Here is a 20,323-nt window from a genome sequence, read left to right on the forward strand (position 1 = left end):
GTTTATCTTGTCCCCTTCCAGTTTATGTTAGTATATGTTTTTGTTACTGTTGTTCTAATATGTGTACATGATCAAGATTTATTGTTCTAAATTTCTTTTAATAAAAATAATAAAATAATAAGTATTAACTTTAATAACCATACCAATTGTGACATTGAATGCAGGTTAAAGGGTGTTTCCTTTCTCTCATTATACACTATTAACCCATTCCCCCTCTGCACCTCTGTCTTCATTTATCTGAATGTTAACCAAGCTGAAGCGAGAGTCAATACCCTCCCCCTCCCCCTCTCTCCCTTTTCCTATCCCATTATTATTATACTATCAATAAGCCACAATAAGTGGATCTTTGTGACTCCACTGCTATAGACCTCACAAGTACTTCTACCACGCTTCGAAACTATTGAGAAACCCGGTTGCAATTTTATTGTAGATTATATTACATCTAGTTTAACAGGGTTGTGTGATTCATTCTCCAACAATCTCTGACATATATCACCTTGGTTTCAACGCCATTAATGCTGACAGTGGTATTTATTAATAATTTACTTTATTTCTTCTCCCATACATTATCTAAAGATTTTTATGTCATTATTTTATGAGCAATTGATTAAAGGTTACATTTTATTTCACCCATTGACCACTCAGCATCCCTGATCCCCCTCAGATGCATCAGTATCTTCTGTATCTCATTATGTATACTGCCACAATTGTGGCTACAGTACCTCTGGGAATATGACCCATTTACCCTATTTTTATAGTGATTATTTTGGGCTCCAAGTAGTTGTGCACGGATTAAGCGACTTAATCTCCCTACAACAACCCTTTTGGTATATATGCTTCATTTCTTCTAGTTTGTTAGGTGCTACCACGGTAAACCTGAAGTGGACATTTGCAAGGACTCAAATGCTTGTGCACTACATTGTTTAGTGGCGCAATAAACAAACATGAAGTAAATGCCTTGTTGAAAAGGTTTTACAATATGTCAAACTCTCAAATAGAGGTAAAAAGACGGATAATGAATGCCCTCACAAAGTGAACGTAAAAATCAGGTTTGTGTGTGTGAGAAACATCTTCTTAGTAATCTTGAATAGAAGAGAGTAGACAGCAACATAGTGTAATTCTGTGAGGTAATTTATGTGCAGTATAAATAGATGAACATATGTGCCCCTGAAGAGAAAGCAGGTATGTGTAGGGATAAAGAACGTCCATTTAAGAGTTTTAGACATATTGCACCATTTGTGTTTCTGTGTCTTTTATCCCTTACATTGTTTCTGGGATTTGCGCTCCAGTTCTTGTCCAAACTTTTCTTTAAGACCACGTAGAAGGTCTCTTTGATGTAGCAGCACGTCAGGATTAAAGGTGTTGTATTACTGATATTAATTATATCTTCTATCCAAGGGGGCTATGAACTAAGCTCCGCGTTTTCGGCCGCAAAAACAAGTGAAGCCAAACGCGGGCTTTACTAACAAGTTCAGTGAGTTTTGGTCCGGCCGAGCTAAAATATATCAGATCGCGCGAGCTGCTTCTCCCCCCCCCCCCTGCTATTGCGCTTAAAGTTCTACAGCACAATAGCTGATAGAAAAAAAGCAGCCTGTAAGAACTGCATGGAGACGCTGCGTCTCCATGCACGGCTCTTTCAGGCGATCGTACTGTATACACATACAGTTTAATACTAGTGTACATGAGCAGGGGGTCTCCTGAGCTGAACCGGATTGGTTTCAGCCTCTGAGACCCCCTACTTCATGAGATACAGCCCTGTGCCGGTATCCCAAAAGCTCCCGCACCACGTGACTGGGGGATTTAAATTCTGCAGGGTGATACCGGCACCCCATAACTGGGCCGGTATCTCATGAAGTAGGGGGTCCCCGAGGCTGAAACTAATGTGGTTCAGCTCAGGAGACCCCTGCTCATGTACACCAATATCAAAACACACATCACAATAAACAATAATTCATTACCGTAGCGGATAGCCGCTAAGGTAAAGAAACTGCATTAATGTCATTTTTATTAATATCGTGCAGGAGCAGGGGGTCTCCTGATCTGAACCACATTGATTTCAGCCTCAGGGACCCCCTGCTTCCCCAGATATGGGGTGCCAGTATCCCATTATTAGTCACATGCCACACGACATGGACACTATAAAGATGGCGGCGACACTGGCATCCGAATCCCAACACCGGGGCCTGTAACTCGGGAAGCAGGGGGTCCCGGAGCCAGAAATCAATGCGGTTCAGCCCAGGAGACCCTCTGCTCCCGCATACTATTTAAAAAAAGACATTAAAGCAGCTTTATTACCTTTAGCGGCTATCCGCTAAGGCAATGAAGGGTTTAAGGCACAATAGCATGTTTATTGGGGACAATTGTCCCCAAAAAACATTGCAATATACAACACACCCACCCCCTGTGCCCCCAACAACCCCTATACCCCCCTAACATACATCAAATAGCTTATTTAATTTTTTTGGGATGCACAGGAATTACACTATAGGCCGGCGGTGGCCCTCAGGTGGTTCCGCAGGTGTCCAGGGGTCCCTGATTTCCTGCAGTACAAATCCTGTGCCCCCCCCCCACCAACCAAATACATAAATACTTTTAAATAAATACACCCCCTTCCCACTGCCCCCTAACACATACAGTAGAATAAAGGGCAAAATTACTGCTATCCACATATGGATAATAGTGCATTTACCCATTTAAAATACATTAATCAGCATAAATAAAGTAAATACATCTTGCACTCACCCCTCCCAGTCTGCCACGATGAAGGCCATCCTCATCCTCATCACAGTCCATGTCCTCCGGTGCTGCAAACAATACAGAAGAATAAAAAGCGACAATCTAATGTCCCTAACCCCCTAATCACCTTAGTGGTTAGTAACCGCTAGAGTAATTAAGGGGTTAACCCACCCTCCCCCACTACCCACCTGGGAGGTCTAACCACCAATCCTTGGGGCTAATACCCCCTTCACCCACTCCGCTACCCACAATAAAAACAATACACAGAACAGCCCTACTACCCACCTCCTAGGCCCCACAATAAATATTACAATATTTAATAAACAATACATAACCCACCCACCCCCTCTGCCCTCTCATAAAAACATGATTTATTATTTTACATACAGGATTACTACCCCAGGCCAACGGGGGTCCCCTGAGGGCCCAATGGGTGTCTGCAGACCCCACAGTGCACCCGGGGGAGCCCACGGGTGTCTGAGTACCTCTGGGTGGTCCCTACTATGCTCCATGGGGCCTCCAGGTTGTCCCTGCGAGTCAGCGCAGGCCCTCAAGGGGTCCACAGGTGGTCCCACGTGTGTCTGGGGGTTCCGAGTTCATCCCCACAGGTGTGTGGGGGCCCTTGGGTTGTTCCCACGGGGTCTGGCGGCTCTCATGTGGTTTTCACATGGATCTGGGGCCCTTGGGCAGTCCCTGCGGGTCTGCAGGGCCCCCACAGCTGTGGGGCCCCCGGTTCTTCCCCCCAAGTGTCCCCCGTGGGTCCGCAGGTGGTCACACGGTCTACTACAGCCAATCAGATTGGGGATACAGTTCCCACAATCTGATTGGCTCAAGTACCATGTGACGGTGGCCATCTTGCTTTTGATGACGTCATGTTAAAGGGAAAGGAAGCACAGCCGTTCTGATTGGCTGGCTTAATTTCATTTACATGACGTCACCAAAAAAAATACTAAATCACATGATTTTGACTGGCCAATCAGAGCCGTGGGAACCATTTGATGGAAATGTGACTTCATAGGCCTATAAAAGCCTATGACGACTCATTTTAGAGAAAGAAGCCGAGGAGGGAGGACGTCCTCCAGCAAGAAGAGGACGAGGGCGTGCCGGAAGAAGAGACTGATGAAGGCCCCGAAGAAACCAGAAGACCCCAGAAGACCAAAGAAACAGACGAATTGGATTACAATTTTACAGAAGAAGAAAAAGTAAGAAGATAAAGACTTTGGATTTTTTTTTTTACCTGGTTCCTGTCAAGGATTGGTTCGTGAGCATGCAGTGTCCCCAGGATTCGGGGGGTGAAGTCATCTAAAGGTAAGTAAAAAAATTAAATGTATGTTATTTTACTTTTACAGGTTTTTGATTTTTTTTTTTATTGTGGGTTGAATTATTTTTGATGCCCATTTATTGCCCCTGTGTTTATGTATGTCTCTAGGGATATACATGCATACAGGGACAATCAATGTTTGTTTTTGCAAATGCTTGTTTTGATGTATTTTAAATGTGTTTTGCTTGTTTGTTTAGAAATGTTTGTGCAATGTAATTTTTATTTAGTTAGATGTAATTTTTAGTGGTGTTTTAAATAGTTTATTTCATGGGGGTCTTGCTTTTTAATAGTGGCTTCTTTTTGGTAGTTAGAATTTGTCTGATTATGGTTTCTTTTCATTTATTTACTAATGGTTTGGTTTTGGTGTTTTAATTGTGAATTGTGTAATTTATTTTGCATCGAATTAATTGATTGTTGTTAATTTATTTATGTTTACTTCTCGATTTGTTTTTATTTTCTTATTGTTTGAATGGCATTGGATCTTGTTTGTAATTGTTTCTTTTAGGTTTAGCATTGACTGGCAAAGTGTTACATGATGCACAGATTATTTACATCATGTACCACTGTGCCATTCAATTGTTTGCTTGGCATTTTGTTATATATTTAATTGGCTATGTGTTGTAATTGATTTTGAGATGTGATTTATTTTGAGATGTGCTGTGTTTAATTTGTATATGTGCTGTATTTGATTTTGCAATGTGCTGTGTTTTATTTAGCTATGTTTTTATTTTGCCCTGTTTTGGTAATTCTTACCCATTTCTTTGTATATTGGTTAATCATGCCCATATTATATGGGCATGAGGAACCCACTGTACAAATGAATGGGTGAAGGGTGGGGGTAGTTGCCTAGGGAGGGTGGTTAGGTCTCCTGGGTGGGTATCGGGGCAGGATGGGTTAACCCCTTAATTATTAACTGCTAAGGTAATTAAGGGGCTAGGGGACATTACAATGTATTTTTGCTATGTATTTTTCTGGCAATGGAGGACAGGGACCTTGCATGATCCTGACGAGGACGCCCATCATATTGCCAGGGGTAAGTAGAATGGGTTTATTTACTTTATTTATGCTGGCTGTGTTTAATAATGGGCAAATAATCTATTACCATATCTGGATAATAGTTATTTTGCCCATTATTGTACTGTATGTGTGGTGGGGGGTGGGGTGTATGTATTGAAATGTATGACATGTTTATTTTTTACATAAAGGATTAGTGCTGCAGGGACCCATGGAGACAACCTGAGGACACCCATGGGTACCACCTGCGGACCCACTGGGGACATCACCGGCAAGATCCAAGGACCCCACAGCTCTGGGGGACCTGCCGACCCATGGGAACCACCTGAGGGCCCCAGACCCCTGTGGGAACCACCCGAGGTCCCCCAGAACCCCAAGGGAACCACCCGAGGGCCCCCAGACACCTGCGGGGACCACCCGTGGACCCCATTGTGGCCCACGGTGACCTGTGGGGACCACCTGGAGGCCCATGGCACCTAGTGGGAACACCTGGAGACCCCCAGACACCTGTGGGTACACCTCGGGTGCACTGTGGGGCCTGCGGACACCCATTGGGACCACCGGGGACCCCCATTGGCCTGGGGTATTAATCATGTATGTAAAATAATAAATCATGTTTTTATGGAGGGGCACAGGGTGGGTGGGTTATTTATTAATATTTATTAAATATTTTAATGATTATCGTGGGGCCTAGGATATGGGAATTGGGGCTGTTCTGTGTATTGTTTTAATTGTGGGTAGCGGGGGTGGGTGAAGGGTGTATTGTCCCCAAGGATAGGTGGTTAGGCCTCATGGTTGGGTAGTGGGGGAGGGTGTTTAGGCCTCCCGGGTTGGTAGTGGGGGAGGGTGGGTTAACCCCTTAATTATTCTAGCAGTTATTAATCGCTGAGGTGATTAAGGGGTTAGGGGACATTAGATTGTCACTTTTTATTCTTCTGTATTGTTTGCTGCACCGGAGGACATGGACGGGATGAGGATGAGGACGGCCTTCATCGTGGCAGCCTGGCAGGGGTGAGTGCAAGATTTATTTACTTTTTTTATGCTGATTAATGTATTTTAAATGGACAAATGCACTATTATCTATATGTGGATAATAGTAATTTTGCCCATTATTGTACTGTATGTGTTAGGGTGCGGGGGTGTGGCGAGGGGGGTGTATTTTTTTAAAGTATTATTTTTTTTTTTGGGACACACCATTGGTACCGCAGGCCAGCGGGGACCTCCAAACTCCCGCGGGGATCACCTGGGGACCCCTGTGGGGATCAGCCGGGGACACCCGCGGGCTTTTTGTATGGATGGTGTGCCTGAAAAAAAGGTAAACAAAGAATTTTTTCTGTTCAGCTTATTTTGTGCCTGCCTTTAGCTGGCGCGTTTTTATGGAGGGCTTTTAACGCACGATTGAGTTAGCGCTGTTTAGCTAATCCCGCGGACTGGTAAAAAACGGCACGTTTGCCTTTTTTTGCCTGATCCGGCGAGTTTTGCTTGCAGGCCAGAAAAAAAGCCTTTTAAGGCCAATAAAGCGCTGTTATCACTGCTTAGTGATTCGCATTGCAGCCTGTATCGGCCTTAAAAGCCACTTTGCGCTCTTAAAACGACTTATCACTGCTTAGTGCATAGCCCCCCAAGTGTCACCTTTATTTACATTTATCTCACTTGTTACAGTGTTCATATTCACCACTGATCACTTCACAGGAATATTCTCTATTTTGAGGATGGTTTGCGCTTTGATCCCATTCTATTTAACATGTTGGAAATGGGCCTGGAAATCAATCAACAGCAACAAGTTAGGGCAAATAGCTACTCCCTCCTGAGGTTGTTACTCCCAAATTATTACACATTCAAGCCATGCTCAAGTTTAAAAACTTATTAACTCAGCTGGCCTGCCCAAGGATGACCTCACTTAAAAAACATGTTAGATCAATTTTGGAATTGTAAAAGAAGTGTTTGATTTAAGTTTATCTGTAATCTATATAGCACATACAGGGCAAGTAAACGAGATGTACATCACTTTCCTATGAATAAAATACACCATGACATTATTTCTGAGTCCAACATACTGTATGCTTCATTTTGTGCTTGCTTCAGGGTTGTTTTCCACAGCCATTTAGACTATTTCTTCACCACAATGGTGCCTGCCGTGTCTAAAAAAAAAAGTGGTTAGTATACAAATATTCATTAATATATATATTATTCTCTCATTGTACAGTTTTCCTCTAAAAATATGCAATCCTTATTTATGTATTTAATCGGAAATCAAATATATCTCGGAAAAGTCTACAAGGTAAAGCACCAGGAAAGGTGTGAAATGTGTTAGAGAACCAGTACCCTCATCATATTTTCTTTGTACTAAATGAATTCATTTTTATTGCATCGGTCTGCGTCCAGCTCTTCATTGACATTGTCCACATTTTTAAGAATGTCTTTCTTCTATCTAATTCCCATCAAGGTCATTCAGGGAAACAATTACACTGGCGACACACTTAATCGCAGTGCGGCCAGATCCGCAAGCCGGGAGATTTCCCGGCTTGCTAGTGGCCGCCCCTCGGCGTGCCGCGCGTCACCGACGCGCGGTCACGCGTCTTCGGGAGCCTGCACCCCCTGCACGCGCGTCCAGGGCTCCCCAAGGGAGCCCTGGTGTCCCGCGATGTGGGGGACGGCGGCAGGGGGTTCCGGGGGACCCGGCGGACCCGGCAGCGGTAGGGAGAGCGCCCCGATCGGAGGGCGCTCTTCCGCTGCTTCGGCGCGCGCCCGTCACCCTCCGGCGCGCGCCAGGCTACTGCTGCGGCCAAGAACGGGCAAATGCTCGAATAAACTTGGCCGCAGCAGTATAAAAATAAGAACATCTGAATCACTGATAAATGAGCAACGATGCAGGGAGCAACCTTATATTTTTTTAGCAGTTGTAATTTTCAAAATGACCCGAATGCAAACAATTAGAAGTGCATGCCTGATGTTATGTATCTAGTGATGTTAATTGGCTTAAAGAGCCATTTTCATTTAGCTTTTTTAAATGTTAATGTATTAAGCTTTTAAACCTACTTTGTCATGTGCACCTGCTTGCAATTTGGTGGGTGGTAATAGGAGGTAATACAGCTATTACAGATAATTGGTTGTATAATTTTCTGCATTTGAGTCTATAAAATAAGTTTGTTTTTTTGTTTTACTTATGCACTTTTTTACTAATACACTATCTGTGTCTAACACTAAACCAAACGATACTGCAAATCCATATATTTGTAGATGATCCAGGCTGGGAAGTCAGAATAGCCATCTGAATCCAGTAGTTTTCCCAGTACGAATTTTTGGTTATGTGAATCTATAAACTAAGCTAACTGAAGCCCAGGTGTGCTGAATGACCAAGAACAGCTACCTTAATAAGGTATATTGAAGAGCCAGAGAGTGAAAATTGAGATGCTTATGCTGTTCAGATGTCTGCTGTTTGCTCACTGCCGAATTCTGTTGTAACCTATTACCTACTGTACCTTTCAGGAGTCCAAATTGTGATTACTTTGGTCTGCAGAGCCCCCTTGACACTGAACAGCTAAGGGGACCACTGCTGGTGTGACTTACTGCACTCCTGAAATTCTAAGATGGACTGCACCTGCTTTAAAGTTCCTGAAACTGGCTTACTGGTCAATATATAAGGTAGACTGTTGCCAACGTAAGTTTATGCTATACTACTTGTTTGATTATTTTGTAATGTAATCTAGCAGAAGAAATAAAAACCTTTCATATGAGCCTAGTGTTGGGCTTCTCATTATCCTGTTAGACTGTTGCACAGATTTATGATGCACAGTGTGTGCTCAATGTTAGATACTTCATTCAAATAACTTGAAACAAATGATTAGAGATGTGTTAATGTCCTCATATTTGCTTTGCTAACATTTCATTTTAATTCCCTAAACTTAGTGTTTTTCAAACATTCTAATTTCTCAGAATTGTGACGATTTTGCCAGAAAACTATCAATTTAACCTGTTCTGCAAGGACTTTGTGAAAATGGCAGTATATGAAGTACTATGCCACCTTGCACTTGGGAAATTTGGTTTGTGAAGCGTGCTGCTTTTTGCTGAAAAAAAGGCACATTTTGTATGGTTTGTGAGGTTGAGTTACAATTTGAAAGCTTGCAAACCAAGCAAAATGTACCTATTTTTTCATTAACATCTTGAACCAACATTGTGTGTGTGTGTTTGTGTGTTGCGATACTGCAGAATAAATGAGTTCTTCAGTATTACTGTAGGGGATATCTTCTTTATTTGGATGAACAATTAATGTCATAGGACAAGCTTTCGAGAGTTCTCTCTTCCTTAGGTCGGCAATACTGATTAACAAAGGAATCTATGGCTAAAACCGTGTTTGGGAGAGCAGGGTAAAAAAAACAAAAAAAACAACAACAGAGATGTACTGCAGATAAGGTTGGGTGAGAAAGTGATTGAAGATAGTGAAGGGTAATAAAACAGTGATAAGGAACAGCATAGAGGGGGAAGGGGTTACTGGGGGGGGAGGTGGGGCTAAGAAGAGAGGCAGGCAGGATAATTGCAGACAATTGTGATAGTGTGTGAGAAACTCCATATCGCATTAAGTCCTTTTGTTTTGGTGTCAATGAGTTCTTTGAATGAAGTATCTGAGTTCAAATGTTTTCTGTTCTTGGGTATAGGAAGGAGGAGCAACTCCACGTGGTGTTGGCGTGAGAACTCCAGTGAGCCTGCTTCCCCCACCGGTGCTTCCCCATGACTGACATCAGGCTATTCCGGCGACAGTACCATGTCACAGAGTAGAGCTCTGCTGGAACCTTCCCTGAAGTCGATGGGACACTTACCTCAATCCATCTTCGCTCGTTGTCACCCTGCTTCTTGTAAGTAGGGTTCTGATTTTGCCAACTCCGGATGACCAGCTATCCTCCATTGTCAGTTATGTGGTCTTTCTTTTATTGACATAGTTCATTATTTTATTAAATTTAATTTTATAGTCTGTCACTAAGAGTGTGTTTGTTTTGTCTCTAGTGTAGGCTGACGTTACCCAGCAGTTTTACGCTATGTTTTGTCCCTTTTCTGTTTTTCTCGTTTCATGATCTGCAAGCACTTGTGCTTATCCACTGAAGATCTTAGGACTTATCACCTTTGGACATTATTTGGCGCCGGGTTATTTTGTTGTTCTGATTCTGTCTGTACAGGGCAGTAGTTACCAGGCAAAAAAACAAAAATAACAGGCGCTTACCCCAAGTCACGAATCAGAGATGAAAGATAAATATAGAATGAGATATAATCAAGAAAATAATATAGCCAAAATGTAATTTCCAGAATACCGAGAGACAGCCTTCAATCCCCTCTGCTTCAACCCAACATAGGGATCATCCAAATCCCTTAGAACAACATAGAAAACAGAAAAGATAGGGGAGCAAGGGGTTAACACTTTCCAGACAGAAACTTGCAAATAAAAAGAGAACCACAACAGGGCTGATCACCCCTAATAAGGGACCAATGAAACTGATGTGATAGTGATATCAATAATAAACTTACACGGCCTTGTGTAAGCGTAGGTATATAATGGTATCTGTGGTGTATCCTCCAAACTGTTCCAGGAGGAAGGGTAGGAATATTAATAATATAATAACAGTATACTTACACGGTCCAGTGTAAGCAAGAGTGTAGTATAATGGTCTGTGGGGTTCAGCTTAACCCTTCCAGGATTTTCAACTAAAAGGATGGGATAATATGCAGTCTACCATTTGTTTCCTTTTTTACCCAGTGGGGTGAAAAAGTGGAAAATAAAATTTACTGTAGAAGCAAATGTAACCTTTAAAGCAGGCACAAATCAAAACTGTGGATTAATGTAAATAAAAAGCTGTCTTGCTAACCCTGGGGCATGGACAGATTTTAAAACACAATTTGTGATAAGTAGGAAACACAGTGTGTTTGAGCAGCAAAAACAGCAGAGATGGCAAGCATGTCTAATTCTGACATGCACTCTGCATCTTCCTCATTACTTTCCAATGAATTACAATTTACATTGTAACTTTTTAATTACAGCAGCATTCTTGAGAGGTAGCTCACATTCTGTTATTTGTGCCCTTGAGGGGATCTCCACCTCTAGCATAAATGTTTAGTGATGCCAAAGACATTGTTAAGGGGTTACATGCTCTTTTTACCCAAATTTGGCATCTGAAAATATTTTTTAATCGTTGATTTAAGTCGTTTTTCAAACATTGCGATGCGAGATTTGGGAAAGGTTTATTTTTTCCCATATAGCTATATCCAGATGTATATTGAGCAAGAGCTTGCACAATAAAAGGTTCTCAATTTTAATCCAGTACTCTCTGTACATGCCTGTAACTCAGACATCGCATTCAAGCAAGTTACTTGGTAATAGCCAGAAATGGATGGTAGTCTAAGACCACCCATATCTGCTCTGCGATATAAGGTGGAGGCTTTAGTTCTTGGAATGTTTGTCTCCCATATACAGATGCAGCAGCCATTATCCGACCATTTCTAAGAGCTGCTTTCGTAAAGTCTGCTGTTTTCCACGCAGGATTCACTTGTTATTCATCCATAAACACTGCCGTGAATGCCGCCAATCACACCAATCACACAGTGTTTACTGTTGTTGATTTCTTCGAATTACCTGGATTCTCATTTGTTTGGGAGAAGTTCTTGGCGTATCCGCCAGATGGCAAAATGATCCAGTGGATATTACAGTTATGTACTCTAGTCTGAGTCTACCTCAGTGATCCATTGTAAATTGACCTTGGTCGCAGAAGACGTTATCAAATTTAGGCGATTTCATAATTTAATTATCTAAACTCTATGTTTTGTAAAATACATAATTCTAAATGGCTATGCCCACACAATTGCTTAATAGACATACACACAACATCATGTCAAGTAGTCGTTATACTAAACAGAACTGCATTTTTAATATATTTTGCAATTAATGCTGGAACAGATAAGAAGGTGACTTTCTTTATCATATATATCATATATCATCACCCTCTTAGATTGTAAGCTCTTCAGGGCAGGGATTTCCTTTCCTAGTCTGATTTTGCACTTATTGTATAAGTATAATTCCCTGTACTGTATTCTTTGTGAAGCGCTGAGTACACTTTTGGTGCTATATAAATAAAGACATACAATACAATATCATTGAGAACTATGATTTGTTCACATTTTCACCAAAATATCGTGGGTGTAATTATTAGATAAGACGAACTTTAACTAATGAGGATTGCTTTTTTCACACAGTCCCTCCTCAGGGAGATAGCAAAGGTTATAGGTCTGTGCTTCCAGCTTTTACCGGTATTTTTGCTCATGGCAACTTCAAAAGGAGAAAGGTCGGGTTTAATCCATTTAAGATTTGTATTTCCCAACCCTGCACTGTACCAAAACTGGCTTGTCAATACTATTGCAATAACAGGCCGACCGTCACTGAAAACCTGGTGAACTGCAATCCTTGCTACCTGGCTTCGCCTGATTATCAGCTTCAGCAGGCACCTGTCAACTATAATGTAGACTACATGAGTGACCCCAGCTTGTATGCACAATACACCTCTGACATTGGCTCATCTCAACCCAGTTGGCAAAGTTTATAATGAAGGTAAATATAATGTACTATACAGTATTAACTTTAATTCCCAATGACACTACAGTAGTGTATGCCGGCATATCAATGCTTGTACAAATGCATACTAGAGCATGACTTGACGCATACACACTACCGGAAATAATAGCATAATTTTTTCCCCCAGAAAATAAACTTTGAAATCGAGCGAAAAAAGATAAGGATGAAGTTCGATGGAACTCTAATATCGCTTTTTAAAACGTTGCCTTTTTTACTTTTATACAGTCAGTATTACCATCTTCCCACTTTTAAAAAATTTCCACGCAATTATTTTTGACAAGACACTGTGCACTGTACAGAACTGTAGTATGTGATCGATTCAATTACATGTCATAACCTGTACTAAAATTTCACAATGAGATGTTTCTTGCTTTTATTCCACTTCCTGGTTAATGGAAAACACTATGTGATGCATTTTGTTAATATTTAAACAATTGTAACAGTTATAAAATGTCCATTTCCGGAGGCGCATGCGCGACAGTACAGGAATGGCGGCTTAATTTGACAGCTCCGTTAACTCCCGGCGCAATAGTACAAGAAAAGCACTAAAATACCCACTGTATCACCATAAAAATACACGCACAGACAGACGAAGTGGCGGTGATGCCAACAACGCGTGCAGTTACTCAGAAGACAAAGAGGAAATCTATTGATTTGCGCTCTTACTTCTGGAACTCGGACCAGGCAATAAACAAAGAGGAAAAGGAGACCAAAAAGCGCACCAGCACAAACGGAGCAGGAAGGACCCCAGACAAAAAATAATTAAAAGGGCACTTTAATGTGACAAAGACCCATCCAACGCGTTTCGAACATCACAGCATTCTTTTTCAAGGATAAAACACAATATGGTAACATCCATTATATACCCTCTTACCTTTGGGCCGTTTCGCACCAAAAATCGGAACGTGATGACGTCATGACACTGCGCACGTCATCGCGCATGCGCAGAGCGACTCAGTGCCGATCTAAGTGCAAAAGGAAGTACCAAAGGCAGTGTGGCCATCTTGGATGTGGGCAAACATAGGAACACAATATCAAAGCTTTACTAAACCTTCCAGCAGAACAAAATACATTGCTACTACATAGGCATGCGCATTTCAAGGGAATAAAGCTATGTAAAACTAAACTAATACTTACTAAGAGGTACTAATATATAAACAAATGACATAAACAAAGTGGATTAAAAGACTTATAGTGTTGCATCTTAAGCTAAGTAAAAAAAAGGTGAAAATAAAAACCTCTAGACGTGATTAAAAAAATCAATGCAAAGAAAGTGAATTTAAAAACATATTAACACATATATACTGCATAACACAGATTATGAACCTAAATCATAGGAACCAGGGAAATACAACTAATATCAAATATAAAGGATTGTCAACAAGATACATCAGAAAACAATTTAAGCTTAGATAATTAGCATAATATTGCATAATGAAACACTAAGTTCAAGGGTTAGAATGATCAGAATGTAATGTCTAATATAATGACAATTATTTTAATTAACCTGTATTGCCAACTAATGGCACAATAATACATCCTTAACAAAAATGATTTTACAAAAAATGTGTTAGCTGCCAATCAATGTTCAAGCCCATAGGGAAGCGCGTTTGGAGAGTGAAGATCCAATACGCCTCCCTACGGTCCAGGAGGTTGATATGATCACCTCCTCTAGATTTAAAAATAACTGATTTAATCCCCAAGAAGGAAAAATTGCTAATCCCTCCCTGACCGCATTCAGTTAAATGTTTTGAGACTGGATGATTGGTATCTTTCAATTTTATGAGCCTTAAGTGCTCTAACATCCTGACCTTAAGAGCTCTAGTCGTCCTCCCCACGTACCTCTTGCCACAACCACATGTTATTAAATAAACCACAAATTGACTTTTACAATTTATAAAACTGTTGATCTTAAACTCCTTATTTGATAATACATTCACACCATGTGGTGGTGGCAAGGCAAACTGAAAAAAACTTTTTGCAGGCTTCAGGTGTTTACATACACTACAAGAGCCACATTTGAAGGAACCCCTAGTGATAAAAGGTTTTTTGAGACCAGAAGTTTTGAGTTCACTTGGTGAAACATGAGATCCAATTGTTCTCGCTCTACGATATACAAAAATAGGACCAGAATCCACATATTTTTTAAGGACAGGGTCCATGGATAAGACATTCCAATGTTTTGAAATTATAGAGTTTACTTTCCCACTTTGTTTACTAAATTGTGAAATAAAAAGAGGACATTTATTTTTTGATTTTGTCAGTCCATGTGAGTCCTGTTTAATACCAATTGTTTTAACATTGTTAGCAAGGCGAGAATCTCCAATTGGATGTGTGGGCAACAATGATGCTCTCTCTGTATGTAGTGCATTTTCAAAAGCAATTGCTAAATGTGATTTGGGGTATCCCCTTTCCAAAAATCTCCTTGTAAGTTCCTCAGACTGAGAAAGGAAACCACTAATAGTGGAACAATTCCTTCTCAGTCTGAGGAACTGTCCCCTTGGTATGGCCTTTATGACGTGAGATGGGTGGCAGCTGTCCGCCCTAAGAAAGGTATTCCTGGCATTTTGCTTCCTATAAACATCCGTTTGGATTTTTTTGTCTATGTCTACAAATAATTGTAGATCCAGAAATTCAATGTGATGGAAATGAAAATTTAAAGTAAATCTTAAATTATAAAGATTATTATTAAGATAAGATACAAAAGCGTGAAGTGTAGTGACATCCCCCCTCCAAATAATAATTAGGGCGTCCACAAATCTTTTATTAAAAACAATATTGTGGGGACTTCCGGTGACGTCACAGCCGATGGTCTGCTAGTGAGAGAGCTCCCGGCGCCCTCGCTATTAAAATTAACAGAATAAGCTTTTCCCCCACCCCAAACTCCCCGAATTTGGACCCCACACCGAGATCAAACACCGGAGAGATGACAGGGAAGACGCAAAAGAAGAGCCAGTACCCCGTCACCAAGTTCTTCCCCCCGGCACAGCGCCTGGCTGATATCAGCCCTGATGGGCAAGATGGCGCCGAGGAAGAACTAGAGCACGAGGCGCGCAGCGGCCGGCAGAGCCCGATCGACACAGATCCCCCCGTCTTAAATAAAGAATTTTTTGACTCCCTTATCACTAGAATGAGGAGGGGGGTCCAAGAGGACACGGAAAAAGCCCTTCAAATTATACGCGCCGAAGTGGGAGCGCTGACGGAGCGGACAGAGGACTTAGAGGTGAAAATGTAGGGAATTACAAATGAGCAAGCAGAGACCCACGAAGAAGTACTAAGATGCGGGGATGCGATCCGCGACATGCAAAGCAAGCTCGAGGACCTGGAAAATAGGGAACGGAGGCAGAACATTCGCCTCAAAAATATCCCTGAAGACATCACGTACGAGGAACTTCAACCTTACCTCCGCAGACTCTTCCTACAGCTTGTCCCCGACCTATCAGACCATGATTTACACACCGACCGAGCCCACAGAGCCCTGGGCCCAAAGTCAACAGACCCCAACCGTCAAAGAGATGTGATGCTTAGAATGCACGCTTACTCCGCAAAGGAACGCATCATGATGGCTGCCAGGGATCTACGCTCCGTGACAATGGACGGTGTGCAAATCCAGCTTTTCAATGACCTCTCCCAACTAACAATAAATAAAAGAAATGCGATGCGTCCACTTACCTCCCACCTCAGAGACCAAGGGGTTAAATACCGCTGGGGGTTCCCCATCAAGTTAGTGGTGCTCCGCAATGGCCGCCACCACACAGTGTCTGCCCCTGAAGATGCAAAGGACTTCCTAAAAGCATTAGGGGTCCCCCTCCCTCCACAGAAGAACAACCGCCCCTGCACGGATGCGACGTCGGAGACGGCCCCCCAAGAAACCCCCCGAGCATCAGAGAGACTGGCTAGTCAGCGACTCCGGTGAATCCAGATGTCCCCGCTGCCTGCTGGAACTCAAAAAATCACAGGACGCCCTCACAGACATCCCACACAGACCCAGGGGCCCTAAAGACCGAAGCAGATAACTGCCACCAAAACCCTCAACGAACGAGAGTCCCCATGGGCCCTGCAGGCCCCAACACAGCTGCCCACAAGCTTCGCCCCCCCCTCCCATACCCTGCCCCCCCCCCCTCCTTCTCCCCCCCTTCCCTCCGCTCCCCCCATCCTCCTCCCCTCTCCCCCCCCCTCCACCGCTATCCCCCCCCCCCTACCCCGCCCCCCCTCCCTCGCCCCCCACCCCCCCCCTTCAAACACAAGTATACTGTCTACTTACCTTCCCGTTCCCCCCCGATGCCAAGAGAACTGAAGCTGCACCCACGGAGTTCCAGGCACCAGTGTAGAGCAACAGCACCCGCGCCACTCCCCAAGCTCCACAGAAGCCGTCCTCTCGCGATCTCTAAGAACGAGACTACCACCCGGGCCCCAACTCGAGGAGGCCTGACTCCGGGACCGGAGAACCAGGGACTCTGCTAACAGACACCTCCTTCCAGGGACAGCTGCCGGACCCCCCCCCTCCCCACACCAGTCCCTCTCCTCCCCCCTCCCCCCCCCCCCCCACCATCCCTCCTCAACCCCCCCAGCCCCATCCCCCCCCTCGACCCCCACCCCCCGCCACCCAAACCAGAGGTCCCAGCTTACTTACCCCCACGTTTCCCCCCGATGCCAAGAGAACCGAAGCTGCACCCGCGGAGTTCCAGGCACCAGCGTAGAGCAACAGCACCTGCGCCACTCCCCAAGCTCCACAGAAGCCGTCCTCTCACGATCTCTACGAATGAGACTACCACCCGGGCCCCAACTCGAGGAGGCCTGACTCTGGGACCGGAGAACCAGGGACTCTGCTAACAGGCACCTCCTTCCAGGGACAGCTGCCGGAACCCCCCCCTCCCCCCACCGGTCCCTCTCCTCCCCCCTCCCCCCTCCCCCCCCCCACCATCCCTCCTCAACCCCCCCCTACCCCATCCCCCCCTCGACCCCCACCCCCCCACCCAAACCAGAGGACCCAGCTTACTTACCCCCACGTTTCCCCCCGATGCCAAGGGAACCAAAGCTGCACCCGCGGAGACCCAGGCACCAGAGAAGAGGAACAGCATCCATGCTGATCCACAAGCCCTCTCTCTGCGTTCACGATGGACAAGAACTCCTCCTGACCCCCAACCCGGGGAGGACCAACTCTGAGACCGGAGATCCAGGGACTCTCCTAATAGACACAACCATACAAGGACTGCTGCCGGAGGCCCCCTCCCCCCCCCCCACCCACAACAGTCAGGTTGTATGAACGAACATTGACACCCCCCCCCTACTCCCTAATAATAAAATGTGATGTACCCCATTATCCCCCAAGGAAAGCCCCAATAGCAATATACAAACCACATATGTCTAAATAAGGTATAAATATACAGTTTAAGCATTGTCCAGGGTTAAGAAGGAGCTCTCCTCAGGAGTATCCCCCAAACACTAAAGAATGTTATAAATAATATGTCCCCCTCCCCCCCCAACCCCCCTCCTCCCCCCCCCTCCCCCCTTTCCAATCTGATGATGTAAATACTGTTTGCCCCCGCCTTCCCCCCTCCCCCCCCTCTTTCCCCCCCTCCCCCCCTCTTCCCCCCCCCCCAACCCCCACCTCCCCACCCTCTCCCCCCCCTCTTCCCCCCCATACCCCACCTCCCCCCCTTCTCCCCCCCCCACCCCCCTCTCCCCCCCATCCCCCCCCTCTCCCCCCCATCCCCCCTCCCCCTCCCTTCCCTCCTATCTTCCCCCTCCCCCCCATCCCCCCCTACTTCCCCCCCTCCCCCTTCTCCATCCCCCCTTTCCCTCCCATCCACCCCCCCTCCCCATCCCCCACCCTCCCCTTTCCTCCCCATCCCACTACCTTCCCCACTCCTCCCCCCCCTACTATCCCCATCCCCCCATCCCTCCCACCCTCCCCCTCCATCCCCCTCTCCCCCCCCAACTAACCCAAAGTCTACATAAGTTGGCTACTCCTAAGAACCAGCCCTCCCCCACCCTGCCCCAGGGTGTCCCCCTCTCCCCCTCCTAAGTCTGAACTGTTCTATGCACAACCACCCTAGTTCACTCTATATCAATGCACGATCCATTATCCAATAGAAGTCAATTACAATGTTTAAGTGATACTCAGGCCTTGGAAAAGGGCTCCTCCCGAGAGGAACGTTGGTCTACCAATGAAAGGTGTAAATATCGGGTGCCTCCTCCCCCCCCCCCGCCTCCCCCCTCTCCCTCTCCCCTCCCCCCCCTGCCTCCCCTCTCCCCCCCCCCCCCCGCCTCCCCTCTCCCCCCCTCCCTTCCCCCCCCCTCCCTCTCCCCCCCCCCTCCCCTCCCTCTCCCCCCCCCCACCCCCTCCTCCCTCCCCCCTCCCTCCCCCCTTCCCCCCCTCCTCCCCCCTCCCTCCCCCCTTCCTCCCCCCCTCCCTCCCCCCTCCCTCCCCCCTCCATCCCCCCTCCTCCCTCCCTCCCCCCCTCCCTCCCCCCTCCCGCCTCCCCTCCCCCCCTCCCCCATCCCCCCTCCCTCCCCCCCTCCCCCCCCTCCCTCCACCCCTCCCCCCCTCCCTCCACCCCTCCCCCCCTCCCTCCACCCCTCCCCCCCTCCCCCGTCCCCCCTCCCTCCCCCCCTCCCCCCCCTCCCTCCACCCCTCCCCCCCTCCCTCCACCCCTCCCCCCCTCCCTCCACCCCTCCCCCCCTCCCTCCCCCCACCCCTCCCCTCCCTCCCTCCACCCCTCCCCTCCCTCCCTCCACCCCTCCCCTCCCCTCCCTCCCTCCCTCCACCCCTCCCCTCTCTCCCCCCTGAAACCATAAAGAGTACTCAAATAAAAATCCATCGGAAGGGGGAAAAATAACGATTGTAAGGGATGTAAAGATAAAAAATGGAAGAAGACGAAGGAGAGTAAGCCCCCCAAAGGCCCTAGATGAACCCTCTCACTTAGGGCCCCCCCCCCCCCCTCTGCCCGCAACTTAGCGGGGGTGCCGGACCTTGCTTGCTGGCTGCGGTCTGTGAGTGATGCCCCGAAAGGTCTCCCAGGGGTCTTTTTGTACCCCATCCCCTTGACACCAGAATGTCAAGAGGAATCTTTTTTGGGCTCCAGGACAGCCCACCTTCTTTCTTGTCCTTTTGTGTCCTCCCCCCCTCCCACCCTCCTGTCCTCACTCAAAATAGCCAAGACACCCGGACCGGATGGATTCTCCAACGGTTACTATAAAAAATTAGCAGAATCCCTGTCCCCCTACCTCCTAGAAATGTTTAACTCCTTTCTACAGGGAGAACAGATCCCAGACACTATGTCAGCAGCCAATTTGGCCATCATACATAAAGAGGGCAGAGACCCACTCCAATGCGGCAGCTACCGCCCAATATCCCTGCTAAACACTGACCTCAAGCTTTTCAGTAAAATTCTAGCAAACAGACTGAACCCTATTCTCCCAAGGCTAATTCATGTAGACCAGGTGAACCCTATTCTCCCAAGGCTAATTCATGTAGACCAGGTGGGATTTGTGTCAGGAAGACAGGCCTCTGACAACACCCGCAAAATTATTGATATTATAGACCACGTGCACCTCAAACAGTCCCAGGCCTTGATACTCAGCCTCGACGCGGAGAAGGCCTTTTGACCGGATCAAATGGTCCTTCCTTGACCAGA

Source organism: Ascaphus truei, chromosome 3, assembly GCF_040206685.1.
Source record: "Ascaphus truei isolate aAscTru1 chromosome 3, aAscTru1.hap1, whole genome shotgun sequence".
Taxonomy (NCBI): domain Eukaryota; kingdom Metazoa; phylum Chordata; class Amphibia; order Anura; family Ascaphidae; genus Ascaphus; species Ascaphus truei.